At 37.0% G+C, this 19,359-nt stretch overlaps 1 protein-coding gene across 1 annotated transcript in view; it reads left to right on the forward strand.

Annotated features, from left to right (window-relative positions):
- Positions 1-1,562: 1,562 nt before the first annotated feature.
- RAP1B (RAP1B, member of RAS oncogene family) overlaps positions 1,563-19,359 on the forward strand; it is a 49,837-nt gene continuing 32,040 nt past the window's right edge. Inside the window, exon 1 of the mRNA XM_036899388.1 lies at positions 1,563-1,733. The gene's annotated coding sequence lies outside the window, so the exon portion shown is untranslated. The remainder of the gene's footprint in view (positions 1,734-19,359) is intronic.

Here is a 19,359-nt window from a genome sequence, read left to right on the forward strand (position 1 = left end):
TACATAGAGAAAATAGTCTAATGCAAGTGTAATATTAGATTTCTAGTGAATAGAAGAAAACACATGTACTCTTAATTAAAATAAACTATTTTACATATTCTCTCAAATTCTAAATAATCCCAGCTCCAAACTTTAAAAACTGACTTCTGGGAAGAAAAAAAAAGTCAGTTGCCCAAAGCTCAAAGAGAGTTTTAAAAAAAGAGAGAGAAAAAGAAGGAAAAGAAAAGAAAAAGAAAAAAATACAGTATACCAAGGCAACATCTGAACTCCATGAACTCAGAGTTTCAAGCTTTCAGACTTCTCAAAGTTTCTGGCAATAATTTAAAGTCCATTAGGTGGAATTTATTTGAAATTTATCCATTCAGAATTTATAACAATTCCTACAGACTGCTCTGAAATTTGCCTTTGAATTTTCGTTAAAAAGGGTTTGCTAAAGAAACAGAAATTACCTAAAAATGTAACATATTCCATTAATCTAAATTGGGAAATACCCAGAATGCACTTACACAGAGAAAACTTAGGATAATTATAATTCACTCTTATCTATTCCTTTAACTTAGGTTAGCTTTCAATTACTAGTACTCTTAAAAGGAGTAAAATTGATCATACTCTGCATTTATATTCCACATGTACCAGAGATCATTGAAGTTTATTTCAACAATAATTTATACAGGGCCCAGTGAAACTCTGAACTAAGGATAAGTTAGTCATTAATGTCCTCCCAACACCGCTTTTCCCTGCACTTTGCTCTGTATTTGAACGTATTTGCCCATCAGAAACCTCATTTCATAAAAACGTCGTCTTCTAACGGTAGTTGTATTTTATTTAGCCTTTTCTCTAATCTAAGTTCCCTCGTTAAGTTCCCGCCCTTTTTGGAACAAGGCATTTTTGGAAGAGAAAGTGCTTTCTATTGCCCAGTAGTATTATCATAAACCTACCTCTGGGTAACCCTTTAAAGGGCCCGAGTCACGCATTCAAATATGCAATTTATTGTATCTATATAAACAGTTAATTGAGGTACAGAGTACAAAGCTGTTTGGGATCATCTGTTTAACTAAGTTTGGCAGGGTAATTAGTAAAGAGTTCGCTAAAGTTAAGACACCAGTGAATGAATTTTGTCTATTATTTATTATTATTATATTGTTTCTAGGCGTGGAAACTGAGCGTTCTCAGTTACTTTTCCGGTCACTTTCCCCAGCACAAAGGAATACGCGAGCACCAAATGTTTGGTGGCGTTGGTGATCGAATTACAATTCGCATTAAAGGCATTCGGAGGGTGCCTAAGCCCTATGCACCACTGCAACCCGCTGCAGTCAGGGAAACCTACACGCGAAAGTATCCACAGCCAGCCTGCCCAGTCGAGGACAAGGGGCGGTGGAAGGGGAAAGAAAATACCTCCACCCAAACGCCGCGAGGAGCGCCGCGCGCGTCCGGCCTGCGCAGCGGCGGTGCGAGAGGCCCCGCCCCCGCCTCTGCTCGCCCCACCCCAGGGCCCCGCCCCTTCCCGGGCCGCGCACCCGCTCGCCCCTCCCACGGACGGAAGCGAGAGCGAGGCCGAACGCCTGACGTCAAGGCGGCACCGCCAAACCTCGCCCAGAGCCAGGCGTGTAAACCAGCCGGAGCGGCGGCGGCGGCGGCAACGGCAGACCGCCGTGGCGCCGGGAGCAGCGACCCGGAGGGAGCGCTAGGCGCGGGGCGACGCCGGCTGAGGGGACCCGGCGACAGTGTGCAAGGTTCGCAGAGTCGCGCGTAGCCGCCGAGGGGAGCGGCGGCGGCGTGGGGCGGCGGCCGGGCGCCGGCTGCGGGAGCGGGCGGGCGGGTGCGGCGCGGGCCGGGCGGGGCGAGCGCGGCGGTCAGGGGCCCCGGCGGCGGCGGCGGCGGCGGCGGCTGCAGCTTCCCGGCGCGCGGCAGGTGGTGCGACGGCCCGGCACCCGACCGCGGGCGCGCTGCCTCCCGGGCCAACGGGGACGAGCCGCCGCCGCGGGGGAGCAGCGCGCTTTGCGGAAGGGGTCAAATGTCTGAAATATGGCGGAGGAAGTGAGAGCCCGAGGACCCCCCCTCCCTCGCCCGCCCGCTGCCGCCGCAGCGGCCCCCGCTTCTCGGAGGGCTCGTACCCCGTCCCGGAGCCCTCTCGGTGCCACCTTGGTTCCCTCCTGGGTGTGGGTGGAAGTTAGAACGGAAACCAGAAAGTTGTCCTTTGCGGAGACCCAGCTTCCCCCAGCCCCGAGCCGGGGCGAGGTGCGTTCGGGGGAAACCACTCCCCGGCGCCCTGCAGGCTCCAGCTTGACAGGGGAAAAGTTTGCCCGAAACGGGCTGGTTTGCTGCATTTGTTGCGGGAAGTGGCCGGAGGAAGGCAGCGGAGGGAGCCCCACCTAGTCTGGCAGCAGCCACGGCTCCGAGGAGAACTGTTAAAGGGGCCTTTCCCTTCGTCAGCAAGAGGAAATCTCTCCTACAACGGGAGAGAAAATCCAGGAAGTTTGTTCTCTTCTCTTTTTCGCCCTCTCAATGTGTCTGATCCTAAAACTGACTGTCAGCGGCATGAATTTTATTTAAAACTACCCTCAGTGAACCGAGCCATCGAAATTTTACTTCCAGAAAAACTGATGGCTTTGGGAGAAAAGACCATAGTTACGAGTTTAAGCAGATAATTTGCTGCTGCTTCGCCTGCCGCTCCTCCCACCCTCTTTATTAGTTTAGAAAACATTTTTGCCCAGCGACTCTTGTTTGGTTATGAACATAAGCCGTTCTGTATTACAATGACGAGAAATCCCATTTCTAAGGGATAGAAAGTTAACACTAAATGAAGGTTGTGATTTTAATATTTAAAAATAATTCAGTTTAATTGAAATGTTTTGCTGTTAGCGTCTGATATATAGCGAGTACTTATAACTTAAAGCTCTAACTCTTAAATTCATTTTTCACCCTCTTTTTTGTAATTTAAATGCTGTTTGGACTTGCTCAGCAAAACTTTGTCTTAGCAAGAAGTAACATAAAAAAGGGAGACGTTCATTTAACTTCAACCTCCTATCACTTCTAAAAGCTGACTCTTGAATAGTAAGTATTTGAGTCATAATGGAGTCATGGGACTTTGTAAGAGCCGGAAAGGGCTGTTTAGATCATGCAGTCCCACCTTCTCATTTTATGGAGGAGGAAACTGAGGCCTCTACAAGATAAGATAAATAGTGGTCTTGCTGACTTTTAGGACAGTAATCTATCCATAATAGAGCATCTGGAGGAAGAAGTACAGCATTTTTATAGTGAATTACATTTCACAGAGGGTAGTATTCCCATCCTACCAAAAAAGTGGGTACCTTAGTCAAATAATGTGGAAGAATCACTTGGATAGTGTCATTCGCAGGTTTTAGGAGACAATTGATACTCAGGAAGGTTAAATAACTTTAAGAAAACAGCCCTGAGTGATACGCTTATTTGAACCCATCTACGCTTTTCATGTCTGCATTACACAAAGTATTTTCACTTGCACTTTTTGTTTGGTATTCAGAATAAATTGTGAGGCTCCCTTATATGAAGAAACCCCAAAGTAAATCTTTGAAACACATGTAGCCAGTCTGTTTTACAACGTGCCAGGTGTCCGAATACAACTGAACAGCCCAATAGGAAGCAGACTTAATTTAAAAATGTGGTAAGGGGAATGAAAATGTTCTTTTTGCCTTTTCCCCGTATGCCCCCCACCTCAGAAAAGTCATGTCTCTTCTTTCTAGGACACCTATCACTTCCTACTTTCTATTACCATTATATATATATATATATTTATTTATTTGTTATCTATGCCACTAGATTGTAAACTCCAAGGAGAGAACCCGTTCTTTGTATACGCCAAAGCACTGGCATGGTACCTTGCATATAGACAATACCTGTTTGTTAAAGGTAAGCACCATGAGGGTAGGGACTTGATCATTTCAATCTCTGCCGTACACTTAGTTCCTAGAACCTTGCCTGTGTATATAGTGTTTAGCATTTAGATTTAGGGATTAAATGTAATGAACATTTTTTAAAGAGAGGCTATTTGAAGAGAACTTTATTCCTTCGAAAAAGGACACATTTCCACATTGATTCTGTAATCTTTTTAACTATACAAGTTGATTTTCATTTTGTCCTCAAAACACTCCTTTAATGTAGAATTCCAGTACTTTTTCCTAGGTATAGAAAGGGAAAGTGAACCCCTTTTATTGGGAGCCACCATGTAAGGAGGGTCTAGCAAGATGTGTTAAGGAATTGATCATAAAAACCATGATCCATGTACATAAAGAGTTTATCACGTGTGTCTTCCAGTGTAATTCAAGATTGGTAGAGGGCTGTGGAGAGATTGATAACATGGTAACTAATTATACATGTTTTAAATATAAAGTCTAACATTTGAATGAGAAACTGCTCATTTAGTTTTCTCTCTCGTAGGTGCTTGATAAATACTTGTTAAGAGAGAGAGATTAATCCATGAAACTGGATTGATAAAAAGAGGATTTGGCTCATTTTTCAAAGTTGACTTTTTTCTCCAAAAATGTAATAATTAAATAATTTTATTATCGAATATCAAGATCTTACTGATACACGTGTGTCATTTACCTAAGGACTTAATTTGTTCTTGTGTGTATGAATTGATCAAGAAGGTGAGTATTGATCTGTAGTGTGTAGATTTGACTGGTATGAGGAATAGTTGAGTGTGGACTAAATGCTCAAAAGCAATTTTTTTCTGTTACAGCAAGATGTCACATGTTCAGTCTATATAAAAACTTAATTAGAGATTCATCTTTCTTAAACTTTGTAAGACCATATGAGGTTGTGATTAAATACATGTCGCCTTCCCTCATAACCCCCAACATAATTTGAGGATTCCATGGCTTTAAGATTAGACTGAAATAATTCATTTAGAAAAATCGAAGATACAGACATTTTGGCTAATCCAATGATTCATTATAACATTGTACAGATTTTTCACTAAACAGGGGTACTGTACTTAGTTTAACCCTTGTGCTAAAAGCCTAAGGTTTTTCAGTGTTCTTAATATTTTGCAATAGCATTGAAAGATACTAATTACCACTTGAGGACTTCGTCTTTTAATTTTTTAGTTTTTTGGAGATCTCATGAATGCAATGGAAGCAGTAGATACAAAGAATAGAATGAATTTATCCGTTAGCAGTGAAGACTGGCTTGCTATATAATCTGTTGTACTTTTTGGAACCTAGTAGACCAATCCCTTTAGTCATATAATTTCTATTTTAAAAAAGAAAAGTTATGAGGAACTTCTGTGCTGCCTTTAAAAATTAAAATCACTTTTTAAAAGGCACCACTAACAAAAAAATACCATTTCCCCATACTTCCTAACACTGGTGTGTTTATTCCTAGTGTTAGTGAAATTTAAGGTACACAACAACTGATTATTTCAGTAGCAATTTAGAATTTTTGCTTTGCGTCAGTAGAGAATCGAAAATTTTTGAACTGTTTCCAAGGAGCCTTAAAACTCATAAAAGAAAGAAATGAAAATTTAGGGAAATGTACCAGGTTTTAAGATAGCATCTAAATTGCTTATCAAAAGAAAAAATATTTGCAACATGAACTGTAGAATTTCTGTCTGACTTTTGTTATGCCGAACAATATTCTGGAGCATTACTATGCTTAAAATTGATTGTATACAATGTGCTCAAGTAGTAGAAATGTGTTCACTTTTAAATTAAAAATCTTAGTCTCTCTAACCATGGAGACTAATTATCTAATGTTCTGGTTTTGAATTTTACATTGAGCTGGTTCCTAAAGCTTACTCTTGTAGTGATGCTATTTTATAATTTTGTAGTTATGTTACTTTAAAAAAAACCATATGTGTGTATATATACAGATATGTGTGTGTATATATATAATATGCATACATGCATACACAGACCTTTTAAATTTAAACTGGATTCTGATCTCATGAGATGATTTGTCAGGTAATCTTTTCCACTGGTGAGGAATTGAATGTTTTCAACTGCTGTACAAGTAGACTGAATAAAGATGTTAATGGAAGAGAGCAGTATTAACAGCAGTTACAACTAATTTTGATAACTTAAAATTATTGACTGTGGAATCATCACTCTTACTACATCACAGAGCTTCTTGCTAAGTTTTTCAGTAGTTGCTTTGAAAACTTATTTCAGTAAATAGTATTTTTAACAAAATAATTCTTTTCTCCTGTATTTAGCATTTTGTTCAATAGTTTTATTTTGAAAATACACAGTGAATTGACTGCCTTAGTGGTGGATTACCTCTATCTGTTGCTTTCCTTTTCTTTTCCTTGTGGGAAGGAGGAAAAGATTAAAGAGAATCTGTTTTGTCCATTTAATAGCAGTTTTTGGCAAAAGCTTCTGGAAAGGAAATGGAAAATGTTACAGAAAATCAAATTCTTAATTATCTGTGTCTTCTAAAACTTAACCTCTCACATTAGAATATATTTTTCCAAGTTCTATTCTGAAAAAAAAAAGGACTTTCTAAAAGTTACCAGTTAATGGGACTGATGGTATCAGTAAAATAGACCATAAATATAAACTCTTCTCATTTCATTAATAGTTTTTAGATGTCAGAGTGTTATGCATATTGCATCCAGGTGTTACTTTGTGTTTTAAGATTGCAGTGAGAATAATAATACTATTATATTATGCTAACATAGTTATAGCTGCTGCTTCTAAGTCTTCATAACTTGTCATTAAGCTCCTCGGTAACATTTGCAAAACTGGGGAGAATCTCTGAGGAATCTTGAATTCTGTACTCTAAGATGGGATAGAGGTGAGGTCTATAAACATATGTATCTAATTTTCTTATGCTCCTGAAATTGTTGAACTTGAGATACCACTGCACATTGTATTGTTAAGAGTGGCTGAGTTTTTAAATATGTTTGTCTTTTTAATTTTCTTATTTACGTGTTTAGAACACAAATGTATAAAGAAAATTAATATCACTTGTAGTCTCACCAGTACAATGAATTTTCAGGCAGAATTTGTACCTCCCTTTCTGAAGGTTTCCTACCTGCTTGCTTCCTCAAAGGGAAAGATGACATATGCTGCTTAGAGTTGTTGAAGATTAAATGGAGTTGTTATTCGTAAATGTTTATGAAAGAATATACTAATGTAGTATTTGTTCTCGTTCTATAAAGCTTTTATTCCCCTGTAGCATTGCTTCTTCCAATTGAAGTTGATTTGATTTTGGTTGTTAAGATTCTTACTAAGGTATGAGTGAGGACTGAAAAAGAATAGTTGTGATGTGAACAGCTTAACAAATAAATTGTTTAGCTCTGTGGTTTCAAAGTATGTTCCAAGGAAGCCTGGGGATTGCCTAGGCATTTTCAGGGAGTCTGCAAGTACAGAACTATCTTTACAGTAATTCTGAGATGTTCTTTGCCATTTTTACTGTGTTGACATTTATACCAGTGGTATAAAAGCAATGGTGAGTCAAACTTCTGGCACCTTAGAACAAATCAGGTCAGAACACCATGCTATTATTAGTAGTAGTCATTATATTCTTCACTGCTATGCACTCATAATTTAAAAGAAAAAATTTTCAACTAAATGAACACAATGAAGAATCTGAAATTTTTTCATCAAATCTCAACTCTTATACACATCATTTTAATGTACTTTGACAAAATGGGAAGTATGCTTAAAACACTTTTGCTGTTACACTAAAAAATAATGCTGTCTCTCAGAAAAGCATTTGAGTGATTATCTGAGTTGCAAGCTGAACCAGCTACTTGTTTCATGAACACCATTTTTTACTTTAAAGACTGCCCGACAAACTATGGTTATTCAGACTTGGGTGTAGGTCTGACATTTTCTCAGTAATAACCAAAGTAAGCCTGTTGCTTAATGAAAGGATATACAGTATTTATGGTCAATGAATAAAGTTCTAGTTTTCAAATGAAAATCAGAATTTTGGAAAACTTATATTAGCCACTGTGCTCTTAACAGCTTCCCAATATTTAAAAGATTTTTCTGGTTAATTTTGGTGATAATGATGGATGTGGTTTTTAAACATAATATACAATGAAATGTGTCAATATTTGAAGACATGCATAACCTTTGTACCAATGCATATTACAGAATTATACATGGGTAAGAATTCTTTAGAAAATTCTAGCTTAGACCAATGGATTTTAATGTTAGAGGGAACATAAAATCTATTGATACAATTTCTCATAATATATTGCAGCCTATTGTCAAATTTTGGTGTGGTATCAAAGGAGACTATCTCCATTTAACTGAAAGGCTATTAAAATGTTCTCAATTGGTTAATAATCTTTTTTTCTTTTGTATTACTCATTTTTCCATGCTTTGCTCTCAGTGTTTAACATTTTTGATTTTTTTATATTTTTGCTGGATAGGAAGAGAAGAAATTAGGAACAATAGATAAATGTGAGGCAGTGTATTCATGTGCTTTATCTTTAAATAACTTATTAATACATATATTATCATTTTAGGCTTAGTTTCTTTGCAGTCTTTTCCTTGAACAGTCCATGCATCTTTTGATTACAGTAATAGATTAGGTGATTGTTACTTTTTAAGCCTATTTTTTGTTTTAATACTCGTTTATACACTTGATAACTCATCTATAGATAGGTTATATGCATGCCAAAGTTTTGACATATCTTTAAATAAATGGATTTTTTTATAGTTGACTTTTACAATCTTAGGTTATTAGTAGCTTTCTTACAGTAAAACTATGGAATTTTTCCTATTTCAAGTTTAATAATGTCTCCTTGACCTGGGAATGTGGTGTAATGTGTATGTTTAGTAGATAGTTTTCCAAAACAAATGGTAATGTTCTTACCTTCAGAGAAGAAAGTTTCTTTTTCATATTTGTTTAAGAACAATTATAACAATCCTTGTTTTACAGCTTTTTATAAATAGGGCAGCTATTTGGAAATTTTAGTGCCACTTATTTCCCTAAAGATAATAACATGCATGTGTTCTGTAAAGAGAGTATTGAAACTGAACAACCACTGTTGGAGAGAACAGGGTTGACATCAGAGGAAGAGGAGGTGTATGGAGTGGTTTAGAGGAGTAAATCTAAAAATGCTAACTTCAGGATTGCTTCAGGGAGTGAGCATTATAGAACTCCTGCATACATGAGGTAATCCCACAGTGAGGGAGCGAATTCAATAGGAAGCTTTAGTTCTCCCTGTATTAAATAATAAGCAGGTCAGCTGTTCTTTCTGGCTGTCCTGAATTAGGAACATACTGAGATGATATTTTATGTTCAAGACAGTCAAATTAGTCACAAGGTTATCACTGGCTATTGCTTATGCAGTTTTAGTTGCTAGCTGAAATAAAAACTTAAACTTCTATGACATTTCCTCTGTTTTAGGTTTTTTATACTTAATTTGTTTTCTTCCAAGAGCCCTGTCACTTTTTCATACTTCAACTAGGAGGAGACAGGATTTGCAAGCTTTTAAGGACAGAAGAACATTCGCAATGTTTTTCTGTTGTTTATGTGATGATAATGATAATAGTCAGTGCAGCGGTGTTCAGGCAGAAAAGAGGGAGGATAGTGATTAAGAGGTTCTCTTTCTCATGAGCTGAGCTACTGTTATCCTTATAGAGTTCTGGTTGAACAGGAGGGATAAACTCCACTTTGAAAAGCACATGATGCTTTAATGATTGATACATCTTGTCTACCAGCAGGTCCTATGTAAAGGATAAATTGGTATTATCTATCAGCTAAAAGATGATGGTTACAGTAAAAGTTTCATCACTAAGCAGTGTGAGAGTACTTTTGTTACTTTTACTCTGCAGCAGACTCCTGCACTTTTCTCTGAACCTTCAAGTGCTCAAATTGGACACTTTTCTCATAAGTTTTAGCTGATTCCTTTGAGCATGAGGGGGTAACCCTGAGAAATGGTGGCTAGTTTTGAATAGTTGCTAGGCCTTTGATTCCATTCTGTGGTCTTAAGTAGCATGGCTTAAAGGTGGTGACTTTGACCTGGGAGACCTAGGTTGCAGTTCCTTCTCTGTCACTGGCCATGAAACCTTGAATAAGTTAACTCCTCTCTTTAGGGCTTATTTTTATTTAGAGAAAGGTTTAATTAAAAGGTTTTTAAGGTCTTTTTGAACTCTAAAATCCTATGTTTGTGATTATTACCCTTGTTGAAGCCGCAGTCATCTCCTGCCTGGACTCTCAGCTACAGGAGCTTCCTCACTTGTTTCCATTCTTGTCCTCCTTTACCTCAGACTCCACCCAGAAGAAAAAGTCATCTTTTAAAAATGTGAAGCAGATTGTGCAATACCCTCCAGTCCAAATTTCTCCCCCAATGCTTAAAATAAAAACCAGATCCAGTTCTTGCTTGCTTCACAACTATACCTCCTTTCCATTGTTGACTAAACTCAAGCCATACTGGACTTCTTTCAGATCTTGACCCAACAAGCCTTTTAACCACCTTCTAAGTTTTGGCTCTTTGAGCTACTTTTTAATCATGATCTTTCTTTCCCCAGCGGTCTGCAATTCTGCCTGAGTCTCAACATTAAATCTTAACTCAGATGTCACCTTTACAGGGAAGGTTTTACTGGTTACCTTATGTAAAGGAGCTTTCCCTCTATTACCGTCATAGTTGTTATCACAGCAATAATTATATTTATTCATTTATTCTCACTGCCCCTCTAAACTATTTGTCTAGGAAGGCAGGAATACCATGTCACTTTTCCGCCACAATTTCAAATGGCTAGCCCAGTAACCGACACATGATTAAGTGCTAAAAAAGTTTTTATTTTAATGGAAAGAATACATGGTATTCAATGGTTTGTCCTTACCAATTCCCATCATAGTCTGCTACTTTTAACACTAATTTTTTAGGTATTATATCTATTTCCAACTATAAAACTCTTTAGGGCATCTGTCTCATGAGGACTTGTTCATCTGACTGCATGTTATTGAGAGCTACTTATTCTTAGTGCTGTGTGTTACAATTAAATTGAAGAATTATGCACAGAAGTTTCATACCAAAGACATGAAAAGTTAATATGAAATGTGAATGACATTTCAAAATAACAATAGTACATGTGAGTGATACAGAAGAGTGTTTACAGAATCAGGAATAAGTGAAAGCTCTTAGGCTCTATTAGTCCAAGAAAACATTAAAAATGGAGTGGGATCTGTACATTATACAAAGGGGTATGTAAGTTTTAGACTAACAGTGAATCAGGGAAGGCAACAATAGAAAAATTGGAAAGTGCAAAGTATGTTCAAGGAAGTATTTTGCTATAGCAGATATTTGTGGAAATGGAGTATAGGTTCGTAATCCCTCACCTATAATAATTCTCAGTGCCAGGTATGTTGGAATTCAGAATTTGGGGGGAACGATTTTTGAATTTTTAGTAAGAGTAATCAAACACCTAACATTTCTAAAGTGAAACATGAGTAGTTTCACTGAATGGGATGAATAAAAACTATAAATAGCCTCATGTCAGTGCTTAGTTCATGAAGTTTTATTGTGTAAAAAGTTTTTATCAGGTCGAAGTTTGCCACTAAATAGGTTAGGAAACTTTACAGGTTTCAGAAACTAGGAATTCAAAATTCCTATGAGAAATAGTCTGAAATGGTTGGAAAGGGTTTACTCTTTATTACTTTGTGTCTCGGGGAGGACATCACGGTCTGAAAATGTTACTTTGAAGCAGTTAACTTAGAAACAGTCTCCCTAGAGGAATTCTTTTAAACACCCACCCACTCAAGACAGAATGCATTTCCAAAGTGTGATGAATCTTTAAAACCCCTAATTCCTTAGTTAAATGTTCAGAAGTGGTGAAGATTCATCTGTGTGTATCAGTGCCTGGAAAATAGTGTTTAAAGAAAATGTTTGAGAGTGCATATTTTAGCCACAAATTCTTCTTGATAGGTTTTTATGGTCTTATAAAATATCATGCAGTTTGTCTCCCAATATTTAAGGTTTCTAAGAATTATATAATACATTTAATTGTGGAGTAAGAGTATAGTAAAAGATTGGAATAGAGACATTACAGAACTAACATAATTTCTCTAAAAATCCTTGATGGGGAAATCACTTGATATTGACAAGGAAAGAAGTAAATATCTGAAGAATTGTTACTTTTGAGATTCAGACTTGATTACTAGAAGTGCCTGCCCACTTTTTCTGTTTCCTCTGTATGCTCTGCTTATCCCAGCAGCCTAATTAACACTCAGACTTTGGTTCTTATTGTCTTTATCCATTCATTTGCTATATACTGATGTCCAAGAATGCAAATGTGTATATGCTGGGTATTGGGAAGGGGGGAGGAAATACTGGATTACATCTTACAGAATTGCCAAGACAAGCATGTTCCAAACTACTTCAAAAAAAATATATGCTCACTGACCTACTAATTATTCAAATAAGTGGAAGAATGTATGGGAAAGGCAAATGTAAGCACTATTTATGGCTTCCAAAGTGTGGCGTGCTTTTTATTTTTCTAAGTGGTGTTTATTTTACTGAATACAAAGTACCTCTCTGAATAAACTGAAGAGGGTAGAGTATAAAAGGAAGAACTGTTCAATTGGTCAAAAATAACTTCATAAGACAATTAGTTGTACAAGCCAGTTTTGGCATTAAGCAGTTAGCATAAACTGCTGCTTAGATTGAGGTATTAAAGTTGTTAGAGAAAATTATAGAACCTACCTGTGCTTACACTGTTTTTTTAGTTGGTCAATTTTTTTCCTCTGAACTTTTGGTGGGTTTACTAGTGAATTTTCCACTAGGAATATCCCTCTCTTGAAATTTCATTGAGAATGTAATATAGTCATACAAATTATGAATCCACAATCTAAAATTATTGCATTGATTTAAGGGCAGTCATATTAGGCTTTTTTATTTAATCTTAGTTAACAGGTTAACAGTAAAAATGAAATTTTTTGTAGTTACTAGTTGTTCCTCTCATGGTAAGACACTAATTCTATTTTTTAAGTCAGCCTTCTGTTGAAACAGACTGTAAAATTATGTTTTTAAAAAAATGTTCCCTTATCCTTGTAGCAGGTAATGTGTTGTAAAAATCTGAGTACTTACATTAAAAGAAATGTTTGTGACATTCTCCCCTTCGTGAAAACAGGTGTGGTTTGTTCTGGAATCCTTACCCTTAACTTGAATTCTAATTTATCTGCTAGTACTAAAGTGCCTCACTTCTAACTTCTTATACCTCTACCACAACAGCTCATAAACTGTACTTAGTATATACTATTCGCTTGAAATACATGAAAGCAGGTATTTTCCCTAATGAGGATATATCTCTGTGGTTGATGTAGTTACTTCATTCTACAACCTGTTCAGCAAAATTATTGAGTATCTTTGGTGTTAAATTCTGGAATGAAAAATTCAGGAGACTTGAAGAAGATGTGACTTAAACCAGGAACATAGAAAGATATCTGGTTAGCCTTCTTACACCCAAAATGGTCATCCGTTTGCAGTTGTGGTGTTTCTGTCTTTCTGTGATTTGTGAAAGCTGAAACATTAAGAGCAGGTTACTTAATTACTGAAAAGTCTGATTTCTGGAGGCCTGAAGGGCAACAGAAACTCCTTTTCTATACTAAATTGGGTGACACTTGAGGGCAGAAAGATACTGAATAAGATAGTCTCTAGTGGACCCTGGCCTTGCTTTGCTAGGGATGTAGGTCTTTGGTCTTAAGGAAGGAAGGAGGTATTATCAGAGTCTTCCAGAGGTGCTTTTAAAAACTTTGACACACACACACAGTCCTTACTATAATGTGAGGTGTTGCTGACGATGACCTCTGTAATATCACCAAGCGCCCCCAAGGCTTCTGAGTCTTGAGATCTCCCCTCCCACCCTTCCCAGCAGTGACTTTGTTTTGCCACTTCTTCAAATACTCCATACATGGTTCCTTAACTTACTTAGAGTATGGCCCATATGGGCCAGACTACATCTAACAGAAACATAATATCTGACTAAAAATGTCTTAGAGTATGTGTTTGCATTTATTTTTAGAGAAGCTTAACCACTGTCTATAAAGACACAGACCTAAAATGAGTCTTGGTGGACAACCTTGCTCTATAGAAAATGAAAATACCAGGCACTAGCTTTATCCAAGATTCTCTTTTTAGTTTTATCTATAAAGCTTGATGGAGTTTTGTGATATGTTGGGGGCTTACATTCTTGTTATAAGTTCCCCTGGGTAACACTATTTTATCATCCTCACAGAAGGCCTTAAACAGTGGAATCTGTTGACTAAGTGAATAAGGTGTCTGTTGAATGAAGGTTTTAAAAATGAGCAATATCAACTATGCCAGAACCAAAATCATTGTTTTTGGTACACAGTCCTCAGCATTCAGGTGGACCATTCTCAGTGATTTAGGGATTTTGTGGGGGATGGGGTGGTTTAGTATTATTTTGCAGTTGATTAATTCATCTTTGTAAAAGTACCAAACAGTCCTAGTTATTTAAAATATTCTACAGCAGAAGTTTTCAAATGTTTTTACAACTCAATTTCTCCTTCCCTAAACCACAGTAGACACTGATAATTGAGAACGTACTCTTTTTCCCTTTGAGTCCAGAGTTGGTCTCACAATCATTCTCAACACTACACTGCAGGTAGCCTTAATTTTTTGAGTTGGTATTTGAGTAAAACCCATTTGCTACCAGGGAATTAATGGACAAGCTCTGTCCTTACCTCGAACAGGTTTTGGCCTGTAGGGCAGGTATTAGCAAAGCTTTCTGTAAAGGGCCTTACAATAAATATTTTAGTCTTTATGGCCCATACTATCTCTGTCACACTCACTCACCTCTCCTATCATAGTATGAGTAACTATAGACAATAAGCAATGCACGGCTGTGTTCCAACCAAATTGTATTTACAGAAAAAGTCAACAGATGGGATTTGGCTTGAGAGATGGAGTTTGTCAACCCCTGCTCCAGGGCAAGAATATGGTTTTTATTCATTCAATAAAAAAATTGCCTTCTGCATTCTAGGTGCTCTGTTAAGTGTGGGTTATACAGCAGTTAGCATTACATATAGATTGCTGGCCATGAAGTATTTAAACATTAACTGAGTATTTTTTATGTGTGGACAGACCAAAGGAACTTTTTGGAGAAAAACATGGCCTACCCCAAACATCTGCCTCATTTGTCAGTGCAAGTGAGATCTTAGGCCTATGTGCCATGTTCAGTCGTAGTAATATTAAGTAAAAGTAATCTCAGTGATCTTTAGATTTCAGATACTATGATATGAAAGTTAAAATACTGTTATGAAAAATAGGGAGCCTAAAATGTGTGCCTCTGGTGTTTGTACTGCCTGCACCTAATAGGTACTTAGTATTCATACAGTCTTGTAGAATGAAAGTGTAATTACCACTTGTCATAACTATCTTTTGTTTTCTTGTAATTTGTTTCCTCTATGCAGGGTATTTTTTCTGACCACTTTTAGTTTTTATCATCATAGGTTTTTCTTGCAAACTAATTCATGCATTTTAAAAGTAGGCCACATGTTAATCATATTTGAATAAAATGCTTATCATTTCTAGATGTATTTATCCAGCCTTCTGTTAGAACTACTTTTATTCATTTTAAAAGTACCTATAGTTAGCTCTACATTGGTATGTTTTTCTTCAGAATGTCCAGTATTACAAAATTAGTCAAGGCTTTTAACAAATACTCAGAGATCTTTTATCTTAACTGTAGACTCTCTTGTTTTTATTTTCCTGTTCCTTGTGTCTTGAGAGCCAGACTGCTTTCTCTTGAGTCTAATCACATTCTTACCTTTTGCTACCTTCTGTGCCTTTGCTCTCACTTTTCTTTCCCTGGTGAGTCTTTCCTACTGAAATGCTACAACTTTTGTTCACTTGCCACCTTCTTCATAAATCTGCTGACCTCTCTTTGAATTTCCCTAGGATTTTTGTATTTCTCATGAGTTTCCATATTTTCATGTCTCCTCTTTCCTACAAAATTATAAGCTTCTTGAGAGCAAGTATGTTTTGTTCATCTTTGTAACCTTTGTGGTCACTTGCACTTACTACATATGTGTATAGTAAGTGAAGGGTACACTTTCTGATTAAGCATAGTGCCATGTTTCTTCATGAGAAATGTCTGTGGACTTTGATTCAGATGAGAAAAACGCATGTCAAAGTACATTGTAAATTGTAAAGGCTATGCAAATACTGTTACCATAAACACTCACACTTTGGCTCTTAGGCTAAGTGCTGCACACAGTTTGGTTTTTAATTTCCATGTTTTATTTCAGAAAAGAGTATGATTCTGTTGTGAAAAAAGATAAGCTGTGCGCTACCCCAAAATATTTGCAAGATGTTTTTTTTAAATTTTGGTATTATTAATGTACAATTACATGAGCAACATTATGGTTACTACACTCCCCCTGTTATCAAGTCCCCACCGCATACCCCATTACAGTCACTGTCCTTCAGCGTAGTAAGATGCTATAGAATCATTACTTGTCTTCTCTGTGTTATACTGCCTTCCCTGTGTCCAAACCCGCCCCCCACCCCCGCTGCTAATCGTAATACCCCTTTTCCCCCCTTATCCCTCCCTTCCCACCCATCCACCCCAGTCCCTTTCTTTCCCTTTGGTAACTGTTAGTCCATTCTTAGGTTCTGTGAGTCTGCTGCTGTTTTGTTCCTTCACTTTTTACTTTGTTCTTATACTCCACAGATGAGTGAAATCATTTGATACTTGTCTTTCTCTGCCTGGCTTATTTCACTGAGTATAATACCCTCTAGCTCCATCCATGTTGTTGCAAATGTTACAATTTGTTTTCTTATGGCTGTATAATATTCCATTGTGTATATGTAACAAGTCATCTTTATCCATTCATCTATCGATGGACACTTAGGTTGCTTCCATGTCTTGGCTATTGTAAATAGTGCTGCGATAAACATAGGGGTGCATCTGTCTTTTTCAAACTGGAGTGCTGCATTCTTAGGGTAAATTCCTAGGAGTGGAATTACTGGATCAAATGGTAAGTCTATTTTGAGCATTTTGAGGAACCTCCATACTGCTTTCCACAATCGTTGAACTAATTTACATTCCCACCAGCAGTGTAGGAGGATTCCCCTTTCTCCACATCCTCGCCAACATTTGTTGTTGTTTGTCTTTTGGATGGTCGCCATCCTAACTGGTGTGAGGTGATATTTCATTGTGGTTTTAATTTCTCTGATGATTAGCGATGTGACAAGATGTGTTCTAAGCCTTCGTGTTCCTCAGCTTCAAGATTATGAAACTTGAGAGGAAGCAAATTCCTATGAGGTTACATTTCATGTAAGGTGACAAACCATTTTGGTTTGCTTAGGATTGAGGATTCTTGGGACACAAGACTTTCAGGGTGAAAACCAGGACTGTTAGTCACCCTGATTTCAATTTATGATGTAGCCAACTCCTTTGCATATCACTGTTAATAGTATCAAGGAAGTGCAATAAATGCTTGGTAACTGAGTAAATGGTTTGGTAAGAGAGGAGCACTGGGGGTATTGGCTTTTGTTTATTAAGTTTCAGAATGTTCTTTTGGACAGGCATTCTTTAATGTTCAAATGAAAATATAAAAGTACATTTGATTAATTCATCTAGGATATATTTGTGTGTGACATCACGACCTTATCAAAAGGTTGTGCTACTCAAATTTTAAATTAAAAATTGCATAGTTTGTCAGATGAGTAATGCTTTGTTTAAATGTGCTTTTTGGATATAGTAAAGTCTGAAGTGGCCTGAAATTTTCCTGTGAGCTCACTTTAAATCAGTTTAAGCTTTAGTCATACATTTGCATTGCATAGTCTGTGTTTCTAAGAAAATGTTGAGGATAGTCTGTGCCTAGTCATTCTTTTGCTGTAATTGTTTAACTTTTGTATGTGTTCATGTTATATAAATCAGAGAAGTCCATGGCTGAGATCTCTCTTAATAGCAGGTTAGGTGTTATAGAGTCATACATATGGCAGGTTCAGTTCCAGACTACTACAATCAAGCAAGTATTGCAGTAATGGAAGTCAAATTAATTTTTGGTTTCCCAGTTCATATAAAAGTTATGTTTACACTACATTGTAGACTACTAAGTGTGTAATATTGTAATAGCATTATGTCTAAAAAAGTAATGTATGTACCTTAATAACAAAATGCATCATAGCTAAAAATTACTGACCATCATATGAGCTTTCAGCGAGTCATATTTTTACTGGTGGAGGGTCTTGCCTTGATTGATGTTCATGGCTGCTGAATTCTATTTGTTCTTTCTAGTTCATTTGCTATTTCCACATCTGCAGTTAGTTCCTCCATAGAAGTCTTAAACCCCTCAATGTTGTCCATGAGGGTTGGAGTCAACTACTTCTATTACTGTTGATATTTTGATCTCTTCCCATGAATCTGGAATGTTCTTAATACCATTCAGAATGCTGAATCCTTTCCAGAAGGTTTTCAATTTGCTTAGCCCAGATCCCTCAGAGGAATCGCTTTCTATGGCAGCTATAGCCTCACAAAATGTATTTCTTAGACTTGAAAGTTGAAATAACTCCTTGAGAACATGGTGACTGGATAGGTGAAGAACATGGACTATTGTGGGACATCCACCGTGCCTGGTGGTATTTTTAGAAAAGAGTCATTAAAAATACTGATACTTATACCAAAAAAAAGGGCAGTAAAAACCTGGTGGTGACCTAGCCTCCTCCCCTTTCTTTTTGGTTCCTCCTATTTTGTAATGATGAAATTTTAGCAAACCTCTTGGGGCTATGTGGAATAGTAATAGTGTCCTTAATTTGCTTAATCTTTTGGCTAAAATAAGCTTTTCTGGGAAGGTTTGTTTGGTTGCTGTCCTCTCATTGTTTGTCTTGTTATGCAAATGTGAATAGTTTTTTTGATGTTATGTTAGCTTTTTATGAGACTTTCTGGTTTATATCCTGGGCCACATTCTTGTAGAATTAATTGTGTCTTTAATATATATTTTTTATATATATAATATATAAACATATATAAATGTATGTAATATATATACATTATATTCCTATGTAGAAATATGAAGATCAGTTGTATGATGAAATGACTTGAGAAGACATGGTGTCCTTTTCATTAGAGGAGAAGGAAATCTGTACTTCTTTGCTTGTTAGTCATTTTGGTTGATTTTTAGTAGATTTTTTTTTAGATTTTTTCCGTGGATTTTTCTTTAGGCTACACCTTAAAAGAATGTGATCTAAACAGTGACAATGGTGTCACCATAACAGCAGTGTCTATTCCTAGAGAAGTCAGAAAATAGGAAATAAAATGCTTACTGCTCTTTTACAAAATCCTTCAGATAAAGAGGAAGAAGAGCAAGTTTAAAAGCACTGTGGGGGTAAATGATTTTTATATGTTATTGTACAATACAGGCTAGTCACTAAGTGTTTTATACTGAGCC

The sequence above is a fragment of the Manis pentadactyla genome, chromosome 10 (genome assembly GCF_030020395.1).
Source record: "Manis pentadactyla isolate mManPen7 chromosome 10, mManPen7.hap1, whole genome shotgun sequence".
Classification (NCBI taxonomy): domain Eukaryota; kingdom Metazoa; phylum Chordata; class Mammalia; order Pholidota; family Manidae; genus Manis; species Manis pentadactyla.